We start from the raw sequence: 12443 nt of genomic DNA, 5'->3' as shown, positions 1-12443 counted from the left end.
CATTAAGTTAAGTCTAAAAACACTTTAAACAAGAAAAAAATGTACCCCAGGGTAGGCACGAACCACCAACCTTTGGATTACTAGCCTCGTGCTCCTCCAACTTGGCCACGAAGGAGATGAAGTGGAAGTTGCTTGTAGAGGGATAAATTGATGATGTCTTTTGAATTTGGCCATCAGAGTACTCCTTTAACACCGTATATTCGATGATAACCGTTTGGTATCAGATAAAAATACTTTAAAATCGCTTTACTTTACTCGACATATAATTTTATAACAAAGTGACGAGTGCCTATTTACATTGTAGAAAAAGAAGTAACAAATGCATCAAACGTAGGAGATGAATTTAGAACACCTAAACGGCGCACGCCTAGCACATCTTGTGCTGTTAGGTTATTATTATCTGAAACAGTATGAACCTAAAGGACGTATCATGTCTTGTCTTATCTTGAACCTCTTGCGAGGTATTATTATATTTATAAGCCGCAGCTCTAACAGCCTGGTAGGCTATGTCTCTAAAATTGTCTTAAATAAATATATGTACGAAAATAGCACGTGCTAAGATGGCCGAAATTTCCTGTTTTAAGAATTTTTTTTTCTATCACACTGTCACTAAAAGTAAAAGGGAGAAGCGGCGCATGTCGTCGTGGAAAATGTAATACAGTGTATGAAAATTGTAACAAACATTTAAATTGTTAAAAGTAAAAATTGTAAACAGTAAAATTTTAAGAAAAATAGTGAGAGCAAACCTCCCCAACACTATCTTTCACAGCGCCATCTCTTCTTAAAGGACGTACATAGAACATGACAGAGAGACTATTTGTCCCAAGTGACGACATAAAAACAAATGACTGTTAGAGTGCAAATCTGAGCCAGGTATATAAATGCTATAGTAGTAAATATCAATTAGACGTAACAAGTACTTAAAGCTAAGTAATTGAAGTACATGCTTAGCACATGCTTAGTACATGCTTGGCACATATATAGATTGTATATGTTTCCTGGTGATTATACCCCACCGCTAAAAAATAAATTAGAATCAGTAAACCGGAAGTAGTTAAAATCGGTATCGATCGATTCGTTTTGTAATGCTGAATCGATTGATATATAGATTGTATATGTTTCGTTGGTGATTACACGCAACGCCGCAAACTAAATTAGGCTCAGTAAACCGGAAGTAGTTAAAATCGGTATCGACCGATTCGATTTCTCAAGCTGAATCGATTGTTATATAGATTGTATATGTTTCATTGGTGATTATACCCCACCCCGGAAACTAAATTAAGATCAATAAAACGGAAGTAGCTAAAATCGGTATCAATCGATTGCTTTTGTCATGCTGAATCGATTGATATATTTATGTATATTTCGTTTGTCATTATTCCCCACCCCGGAAAATAAATTAGATTCAGTAAACCGAAAGTGGTTAACCGAAAGTAGTTAAAATCGGTATCGATCGATTCGTTCTAACACGCTGAATCGATTGATATATAGAGTGTATATGTTTCGTTAATGATTATACCCCACCCCCAGAAACTAAATTAAGCTCAGTAAACTGGAAGTAATTAAAATCGGCATCGATCGATTTGTTTTGTCATGTTGAATCGATTGATATATGGGATGTATATGTTTCGTTGGTGATTATAACCCCACCCGCGAAAACTAAATTAGGCTCAGTAAACCGGAAGTAGTTAAGTTGGGGATCGATCGATTCGTTTTGTCATGCTGAATCGATTGATATATAGATTTATATGTTTCGTTGGTGATTATACCCCACCCCCGGAAAATAAATTACTCAGTAAACCGGAAGCGGTTAACTGGCAGGCCCAAATCCATGGGGAGTTAGGGGGCAGGGCCATCATAAATTTTTACTGGTCCCCCTACAATTTTCACGGTAGACTTGCAAATAAACTATAATATGGTGATGAACTATAGTATGGGCCTAACTTCTACCGGCCCCGCCTATATTTTTGGGCTGGCTACGGGCCTGTTAACCGGGAGTGGTAAAAATCGGTATGGATCGATTCGTTTTGTCATGCTGAATCGATTTATATATAAGGTGTATATGTTTCGTTGGTGATTATACCCCACCCCGGAAAATAAATTAGATTCTAAAACCCGGAAATGGTTGACAGAAAGTAGTTAAAGTCGGTATTGATCAATTCGTTTTGTCATTCTTAATCGATTGATATATAGATTTAGATGCTTCGTTGGTAATTATACCCCACCCCGGAAACTAAATTGTTTCCAAAAACTGGGGTTCAAATGTAAATAGGGGTTTGATATACTTTCAAATTTATGATTTAATCGTCATCGAGCATAAAACAGCTGGCTTATGAAGAATGTTCGGCAGTCAATGTACACAGGCATGTTTGAGTTTATAAATTTCATCCTATACTTAATTATCGATATTCATACAATAAAATAACGTGCTAAACTCATCAGAGTTTAGCATAGAAAAGTGTCAACTTACGCCACCAAATTGTATATACAGATATATCTTCATTGGATCTAATCGCGTACGAAGCTGTCTTTTTGATTTTTGACTCCAGGGGAACTAGTACCTATGCATACAGTGAACCATTGAGCCTGTAAGGTAGGCAAGTCACATTGTCATCCGGTTCTATTCTCGGTGGGAGCTCATGGGTTTCGGATCCCACATTGATCTGTAGGTCCAAGTCTCATATAGCTTCACTGCTGAAATGGAGATTAAACTCAAGACAAACCAAATCATGGGATGTAAAGCTGAAAGATTTCAGATTTCAAAGGAAATCTATAGGAAGTCAAGTGAATTATAACGGAGGTTATTATTAACTTCTTAACTGAATAGACTACTTTTAATTGTCTTGAATTTGAATTGGTTGGACAAACCTCCTTCAAGGGTTGTAAGAAAGATGGCTTATATTTTTTTCACTTCTTATCCCGCTTACAAGCCTTGCATTTACAGAAACGTTCTACTATCTGTTCAACATCGCCGAGAGGTACGAACTATACTGCAATTGGCTAATCATTCACTAAAATTCCTGTACAAATTCTGCTCCTAATACGCGCTACAATAAACGTATCCATACAGATGATATACAGGGTGTTTCAAAATAACACCGGCAATATTCGGGAGGTAATTCCTGACACCAAGATAAGACAAATAGTGCAACTTGGACGCATAAATGCTTCCTTTCGGAGTTATAGGCTGCCGAAAACATAAAAAAAATGAACTTTAAAAGTCCGTAGCTCTAAAACTATGAGACATGCCATAGTCGGGGAAGGACTTCACCAAGGAACTAGTATGTGTCCTATCCAAAAACCCTAGTTTAAGAATCCTGTGGTACTTCCGCAACAATGTTTATAGAGGTAGTTATTGAGTACTTCAAGTTATATGCCCTTACCCAAACCCCCTCTATAAAAATTGTTGAGTGAGAACATCACGATTGTGAAACATGTATTTTTGGGTAGTGCACATATTAGTTCCTAAGTGAAGTGTTGAACCGGCTACGGTAAGTTCCATAGTTGTGGAACTTTAAAGTTCATTTTTCCCTGTCTTCGGCAGCCTATAACTACGAAAGGAAGCATTTGTGCACCCAAGTTGGTCTATACTCTTTGTCTTATCTTGGTGTCAGGCATCATGCATCACAAACGTTGTCGGTGTTGTTTTGAAACACCCTGTATAACTAATGTTTCAACTAGACTGTTTACAAGGACCATGATGATGATAATAATTATAAAATGTTACTTAGATCATATATATTATATAGGATGATCGAAGTTGTATTGTAATATAGTAGTAATATTATTGTATTGTAACACACATACATACACAAACCCACACTCACACACATTCACTCACTCACTGATTCACACAACATTACATCTCCGAAACTACTAGACGTAGAACCTTGAAATTTTGCAAAAGTATTGCCCCTGCACTATAGGCTGAAGATAATCAGGGTCAGTGACGTAATTAGGAGGTCAAACGGTGCTTGTACCTCGGGAGCCGGATTGGAAGCGCCGGTGAGCTATTTGGGTGAGCTTTTTGGTTTCGTTGGTCAGGGGGCGCTAATTCGAGTTCTTGCCCCGGATGTCAACTAGCGTATTTGCGTCACAGGGTAGGATAAGTTTGGCCTTCGTACTGATACAGCGCTCTATGTTAAATGAAGTAGAAACGTTTCCAGTTCACCAGGTTATTTAAACTGAATCTAAGAGCACACAAAAATGAAATCTTGAACGTGAGCATTATAATGTTAGGGAACTCACAACATCTAAAATCCGTTTCCCAAGAGTGATATATTGTTGATATGGTGAGGGCCCAGTGAAAAAGTCTACTGAACTGCCAATGTTGTTTCTTCATATAACATAACACTCCTTACTAGTATTTGACGTGGGAGACACGGGTTCGATTCCCGGCGGGAGCTCATGTAGTTCGGATTTCACGTTAATCACTAGGTCCACGTTCATATAGCCTCGCTGCTGAAAGGGATGCTAAACTAAAATCAACTCAACTCAACTCCTTACTAGGATAGAGCCCAGATGACTGGTACGATTGAAAAATCCATTATTTTAGATTGGAAACCAACTACTTCCAACAACGTCTCTATCTTTTCATTTTTTCGTAACTTTAATTACAAAGAAGTTGCCCTATGGCCCCATACTTTTATACACCCTGTATAGTACTAGGAGGATAAATGATCACTAAAAATCGAAATTTAAATCGTCCTGATGATGACCTTTAATTAATATCCAATCATTCAAGGACGGCTTTGAAATGAAATGAAATCTTTTAAGTTTTACGTCCCACGTTTATGCGGGTTAGGATAAAGGAGACGGTGATAATGAGAGATGAGTGAAATGGTGGTATGAAGAAAGTGGGAGGAAACAGGAGAACCCCGAAAAAACCCATGATCACGGTGTTTGTCCACCACAAAGTTCACTTGACGGGGGCTGGGATCGAACCCGGGACCCCAAGCACCAGAGGTAAACGCTCTACCACTGAGCCACCGCGCCACCATCAATGACAGGTTTGTTACATGTGGAATCTATACTACATGTGCTCCCACCGGGAATCGAACCAGGTCTCCTGAGATTCTTGGTTTGTAAGTCATTGCATTTACAATGAAACATTCTTTTAAGGGTCATTTTCTCGGATAGATGTTTCTATTTTTTGACCCTCTCTTCAAGGCCCGAGATTTAGATACCTGCATAATAAACACTTGCAAAATACTAAATCCTCTAGGCTATATATTTTCAAACCATATTGTGATATTTAAAAAAAAAAATCAAAAATCTTCGAAAATGAAATCGCTTACGAAGCTCGTTCTCGTACCCCAACTATTTTACATTTATTGTTCGTGAGTTATTCTTTTCGAATGAAGTAAGCCTTCGAGTGATATCATATACATGTGTTCCCAAAATTAGGGAGAAATTTTCCTGAAAAGGTCTTTCAAATTTGATTGCATCTTTTTGTTACTCCTATGTTCAGGTACGTCAGAAAATAATTAATATTACAGGTTATGAATTTATCTAATATCATTGAAGTACTAATGCGTGCTACACATTTCTGTTTGGTTTTGCTTGAAGCCAAAAGCGTATCTAAACTTTATGGAAAAGTGTAACTCGTGTGAAACTTTTAACACCGCCAACTTACACGACTCAAGAGTTAGCAATAATGTTGGGCGTTTAGAAATGAAACTATTATTTTACACTTACTTTTGATCTGATTTGAGTTTAGCGTCAATTTCAGCAGCAAGGCTACATAAGACGTGGATTTACAGCTTAAAGTGAGATCCAAACCACATGAGCTCCCACCAAGAATCGAACCCCGGTCTCCCACGACAAAGGTGTGCACGCTAGAAATTTAGCCATGAGGGAGTTGTATTTTACACTTATCTGACATCAACCAGAGCCTGATAAGACTCGAAATAGTTTTTTTATTGTATAAACAAGTCTTCTTAATAGTAATATCATAAAGTATTAATCATTAATAACAAATAACCAGTAAAAATATCAACGTCCTTCGCTTACATACCATCGACCAAAAGAGATTGATGACAACTGTCCGGGAATGATGGCTCAAAGAAGTAGCAGTGTCACGTTTACACCACGAAAAGAAGTGTGGCTTTTATGGTTAGGTATTTTCCTAATTAATATTGATACCAAAGACAGTAAATTAATTTTTAAAAACGTTTTCCGCTATCTATTACCGTTGCTCTCTACAACAAACAAAGTAAAAACAAAAAAGTAGTTTATTTCTGCCATTTCTAGTTTAAATAGAAGAATAAAAGAAAAGATGGCATCTATTCTTAGAACGTTGTACCTTTATAATTGTTTGTCCTACGTAGATGAATGTTGAAAGAGAAATTATTTGTGGATTTCTATCACTTCCGGCTTTAGTGGAAAATGGAGGATGAACATGAAATATATTTTTAGGCCACTTAATCAATTGGAAGTATTCCTTCTCTCTACCTATCGCAGCTTTTTCTCTATAATGGTGAACGTTAAAGCAAGATCTCAAATGATTTCAACCACTTCTGATAGATGGGTTATCTCCATCAGCACATTGAATTTCTTACATTTTATCCTCTACGTTCTGGTCAGTGTTGATGGTGATCCATTAAATAGTTGTTGAGGTAATTTTTGACCCGGACGAACGAATTCATAGACAGACAGTGTAAATATTGAAGGGAGTTTGTGGTAAACCAAACTAATTAAAAACTATCGTAGTCAGAGAAATTAAAGATATGGAGAATGTCGACAAAACCAGTTAACATTATCTTCTTTGTGATACTCATATGAGGTACATCGCCTCGAAGAAACCAATGATTCATTAAAAAACAAATACATATTAAAAAGTTAACCATGGAATATGCATTTCGTGAGTTATCGGAGATGGGTTCATTCCTTTGTTTTTGACTGATACAGGAGCGGCTCGTGAGGGAAGGCACACCGGTAAAACAAATAAAGTTTTCTTGGTTGGAACTAAGAAAATCTTTCTAAGTGCATTAATTGTTGTATACAACAACTAATGCATAAAATAATCATTATTCCCTTAACTTGAAGGAATATTTTTTTTTTACAAATATGACTTCCTTCACGAGCCGCCTCTGGACTGATGGCAGCAAAATCAATAGAGATAATTCTTATTCCTCAACAAAAGAAAACTAACATTTGATGGAAATTCAAATCCTTTTTCGCTAATTATTCAGAGTATTTTTCCTATATAGAGAGGAAGGGTCATCCCTTTTATTTGCTAAACTGAAAACCGCAAAAATAATTCTTAAATGAGCCGTCCGTAGCCAAAACGACCTAAATACATTTCTGTACTAAGAGAAATTAGCCCTTATGGAAAAAGTGGTAACTTCACAGAACTGCCCTCCCTTCCGAATAAAGAAAGAAAAAAAGAAAAGAAAGAAGAGGAGGAAAGTAAGGTATGTAAAAGTGGTTTGGTTTAGTTATTTGAGATCCACGTAAAAGAGGGAAACAAATAATAATAATAATAATAATAATAATAATAATAATAATAATAATAATAATAATAATAATAATAATAATAATAATAATAATAATAATAATAATAATAATTATTATTATTATTATTATTATTATTATTATTATACTGAATGGTACTGTTATTATTTGCACTGTCTGAAGCAGAAGTGTAGTAACTACATTTTCAAATTCTCAGTTTAAACATGAAATCATTTCTGTTTCGCGTATTTCACACTGATCCCTATTCCACACGAAACTAAGTGTAGAATTGACGCAATGATCACGTGAAGTCCACTTTCTAATAGCAGTAGTTCGAGTTAAGTCGTCTCTGTTTCTATAAGTGCTATTTTCCCACGGTACGAGAAAAGAGAATAACAGTTCAGTTTGACTTCAGACAGCTCAAATGTCAACGAGCATCATGGGCGCCCGAAAGAAAATTTTCTAGGGGGGAGTGGGGCTCATATCCCTAGTTGCTATATAACATTTTGTATTTTCTATTTGTATTAAGAAAATCTTAAGAAATTTAGTACATCTTCGTGAGGCAGGTTGGCTCGGGGCCCACCCCTCGGACACCCATGACGAACACACATATCATATTATATCTAAATTCGATTATTTTATGCAAAACACTTCGAATTATTTCACATCAAATTAATTGTTCTTCTTCTTCTTTGAGTCCTTTACCAATGAAATGCAATTTCTAATTTTACGACCTACTGTTATGCTCCTCAGGTTAAGGGAGATGGATAATAAGCGAAACGGAATGATTGTGAAAGAATTGGTCGAATGAGAATGCTGGAGGACAAAGGAGAACCATGAGAAACCCAATGGACGCGGTATTGTCCACCACAAACTTACATTGGCTGGGATCTGACCAGGGATTCCACACACCACAAATCCTTTAGAAATTTCAATCTCAACATAAAGAGTAATTCTTATACTATTACAGGGAAGCTATTAAAGATTTACTATATGGTAACAGGAAATAATGTTTTACTCAAAACTAGCAGAATGCTCATTTAATTATCGCTCGGGAAGATTAACGTTTGTGGAAAACATAAAATAGGTAGCTATACATATTTTTACTACCATCAGAATATTTTTTGATGTAAGATTAATTTCACTAGAATGCTGAAATTTGTTTTACTCATTAGGAGGCACATTTCATTAGCGTTGTTCTTAGTTTAGAAAACATGGGGATTATTTATACACAATTTCAAGATTATACATGTAGCGGTTTCAAGAGAACTGAAGAAGGAATAAAAAATTCAATTCCTCCTTTTCCTCTTTGAAAGGTCGTCACATTTCTCAAATTTCCAATACTTTTGAAGATGTAAGAAACGGTATAAGAAATTACTATTAATACTTTCCCCCATTAGCGGCCGCATTGCACAAAATCTCGTCTTATCTACCCTAATGTGCTAGGACAATACTTATACAAAATGTTAAGGTTTATAGGCACTGAACTTTGGAAATGTTATACTCGTAAATGAATCAGTGAATTTTGAAACTAAGAAGGTTTTCTTGAAATTCTGTACGTTTCCCATTTAAGTTTTAACTAAATAAAATAACTTGTCTTTTATCTTATTAATAAGATATTCACGAGATAATTATAAATACGCCATATAATCAGCTGATTTCTTGGTAGAAAATGTCGCACTTTTTTTTTTTTTTTTTAATGGCATTGCATGTTCAGCACGAGTCTGGTCCTAAGAAGTCAACAAACAGCATATGACTACAGACTTTGTACGCATCTACCTTCCCACTAGAAACTGACACATAAATCATTTTCAGAAGGGAAGATGTTTTAATGTTTTACAACAACGATACGCGTAAATCTTTAGGAAGAAACAATGCTGTAATTAGCTCCATAAATATAATCACATTGATGTATGTTGTTTAAGAATTAGAAAAAAGTACAAAATTAAGTGTGACCTCATTATTACAGCATTACTCATATTCCTATTTGCTTTCAGTCCTTGCCGCTAGCTTAGTGACTAGCGAGAACTTTTGGTTCACGGGTACCAATTTTCAACTCCCTGTGGGAGGGGACAGAGATGCTAATAATCCAACCAAATGTATTTGCTGCCAAACCTTCATTTCGTAAGACAACAGAGAGATCATGTCTATAGCGAAAGAAACTAATATGATATAAGAAGCGACCGTCGTGTTCTTTATTTACTAAAATATTCCTGTGAATAATTTATTTCCGTTTTACACGAAGCAATAAAAGCTGGTTTAGGTTAACCGAAAATAAACGTCTATTAATAGAAACACTCATGACTCCATTATAAGTAATAATCAATAATTTCTCAACTAATTGATCATATTGCTTTATTTGGGTCAACTTACTTAATATATATTGATCGGTGAATGGTTTAATTAATTAATTTATTTATTTAGAAAACAACACAACAGGCTTAATGCCTAATTATAGTGTCGTATAATACATACATATACATATATACTTTTACCCGTACAATTAATCAATGCACTTCGAGTGTCAGGTACTCGGTAATAATCTTGTTTCTAAATACATATTCTTACATACTGAATATATCTAATACATCAGTTTTATGACTTAATTCATTGTAGGAGTCACACATTCTCCACAGCGGAGATTTACTGAGAATATTTGTTCGTGCCCTTTTACAGAAAAATATACCAGTATTCCCTGGTTTCGTTCTGCCTGTTGGAACGCTCAGATATATTTTCGTGAGTAGCTCTGGACAGTCAATTTTTATTTAATACTTTATATAAAAATAGTAAATCAAACATCTTTCGTCGATTCGTCAACGTTAGGAAATTCAAACTCCTTACTAAGTCCACGTAGGGAATCAGTTTGGGATAGAAAGCTGTTTTCTTGTACGTAAGCATTTTTAGAAATTTAAATTGTATGTTTTCTATCGCTTGTAAGTATTTATTTACATTCGCTGTCCAAATAACGCACGCGTATTCTAGTCGGGACCTTACATACAAATTATAAAGTTTAATGAATGTTGACTCGTTTCTAAACTCTTTACCCATTCTATAGATAAAACCGAGGTTTCTGAATGCAGCGTTAGAGACTGCATCAATGTGATGAGAGAAGGTCAATTTTGAATCAAAAATTACTTCTAAATCTTTAACTGAATTTGGTTTATACAGAGATATGGCATTAATTATATACAGATGATTGATGGGATTTTCTTTCCTTGAGAACGATAAAGACTTGCATTTAGTGATATTTAATGAAAGTTTGTTTTTGGCACACCATTGCCCAACACCCTGTAAATCCTGCTCGAGTTGTGTGCAGTCATCTATTGTGCTTATTTTAGAATATAATTTGAGATCATCGACAAACAACAGAAAGTGAGACTTTTTAACATAGGTTGAAATATCATTAATTACAAGAAGAAATAATAGCGGACCTAAATGGGATCCTTGAGGAACACCTGATAATGTGGTAAATTTCGTGGTAATATATCCCTTGTAAGAGACAACTTGCTCTCGATTGCACAAGTAGGAAGCGAAGCACTCTATTGCTCGTTTAGAAAAATTGAATGACTAGCGAAAGCTAAAATGTCTGACACGTTATTTGTAACAATAAGGAATTCTATTTTCCTTGTGTCCTCCGTGGGGTAAAGCAGTTATGGTGCACGAGCACCGGGCTCGATTCATGGCGAGAGATCATTGAACACATTACAGTGGTTCGAATTCTAGATTAAAATGTAGAACCACATCTCATATAGCCTCTGCGAAAGAGACGTTAAATTCCAGTAAACAACATCAATTCTTCCTGTTCAATATAGAACGGCCAAGATACCGTATAGATATGTAAGAGGTATTAACTGTCGTTTGTGAGACGGGAGAACTGAATATATTCCTTGTAGGAGGGCTACATGTAGTATGACCTAATGCTAAACCGTAGATTCGCATTTCACTTAGCCTTTCTGCTGACAGGGAAATAAAATTTAAAAGAAAGAAATGTAATTTAACTTTTACGCTGTTGAATCTTGAATCTTTACAGTATGCCTCAATAAATCTGAAATCAGTCGCATGTACTCTCCATAGATAGTAAATACTTCTTTACTACATACTTGTTCTATTATCAATAACTGAGACAATTTGAACAATTTTTTCTACTTAAATGAAAAGAAAGTAAACTCTGTTATTAAAAACTTCTCTAAATTACTGAACCGAAATTATTGAGATAAATTATGTATCTAACAAAGAAGCGGCGGTTTACTCATGACTGAACAAGTCTAACTGTTTTGCTGCTCAAAGAAAGCTGTGATTTCCTGTTTTTCCGATCCTGGAAATTATTTAATCTCTTTTACAGCAGCTTTCATATAAATAAGTAAAGGGATGAATAGAGCACTTCATAAACGGCCAACAATTTCTAAATATCTAAAGATATATTGAATATGAACAATTAAATATAGTTTCACTTACCACTCCTATTGCACCACGAATCAAAATGGCCGCACTATGACTTCGCGTCCTCAGCCCACTAGCTCCAAGAACGCCTTCTTCCACTTGGCGCTCGTATTCAACTAAGCGAAGACGACGCTAGAGCCTCTATGCTCGTCAGGATAACAGAAAGCCCGCGAAAGTTAAACGGACGAACACGAACGAGAAGTATGAATCATTGAGGCTTATGTGATTGTCGTTTACATGTTGTTTACTCGCTGCTGTTTACCGCTCTTTTCAGATCAAGACATTGGTGTTTGTCAGTTGAGCATTGCTGTCGAATCATTTAAGCTAAAGTTATTAATGAAAAAAAAAAAAATATCGAAGGCAGTAGTCTATAAAATTAACACAGATCTAATATTGTAAATGCAAAAACTTTTTCATCTCTATTTTGAATTTTGTGAAACACAAATTGCAACTTGTGCCGTTACAAAATCACACAATCTATTTCCTTATATGCAGGGGACGGTCATTCATAAATAGAGTCTGATGGGGCTACGATACGGGAAGACAAA

General features: G+C 35.6%; 1 protein-coding gene across 1 annotated transcript in view; it reads right to left on the bottom strand.

Annotated features, from left to right (window-relative positions):
* The window catches only part of LOC145664821 (innexin inx2-like), a 39362-nt gene extending 27362 nt beyond the window's left edge, over positions 1-12000 (bottom strand). The window contains exon 1 of the mRNA XM_081731814.1: positions 11911-12000. The gene's annotated coding sequence lies outside the window, so the exon portion shown is untranslated. The remainder of the gene's footprint in view (positions 1-11910) is intronic.
* Between the last annotated feature and the right edge of the window lie 443 nt (positions 12001-12443).

The sequence above is a fragment of the Thermobia domestica genome, chromosome 11, assembly GCF_964235325.1.
Source record: "Thermobia domestica chromosome 11, izTheDome1.hap1.1, whole genome shotgun sequence".
In the NCBI taxonomy this organism is placed as follows: Eukaryota; Metazoa; Arthropoda; class Insecta; order Zygentoma; family Lepismatidae; genus Thermobia; species Thermobia domestica.
Note: the sequence above shows the minus strand (reverse complement) of the source record. Positions and strands in the feature narration are given on the sequence as shown.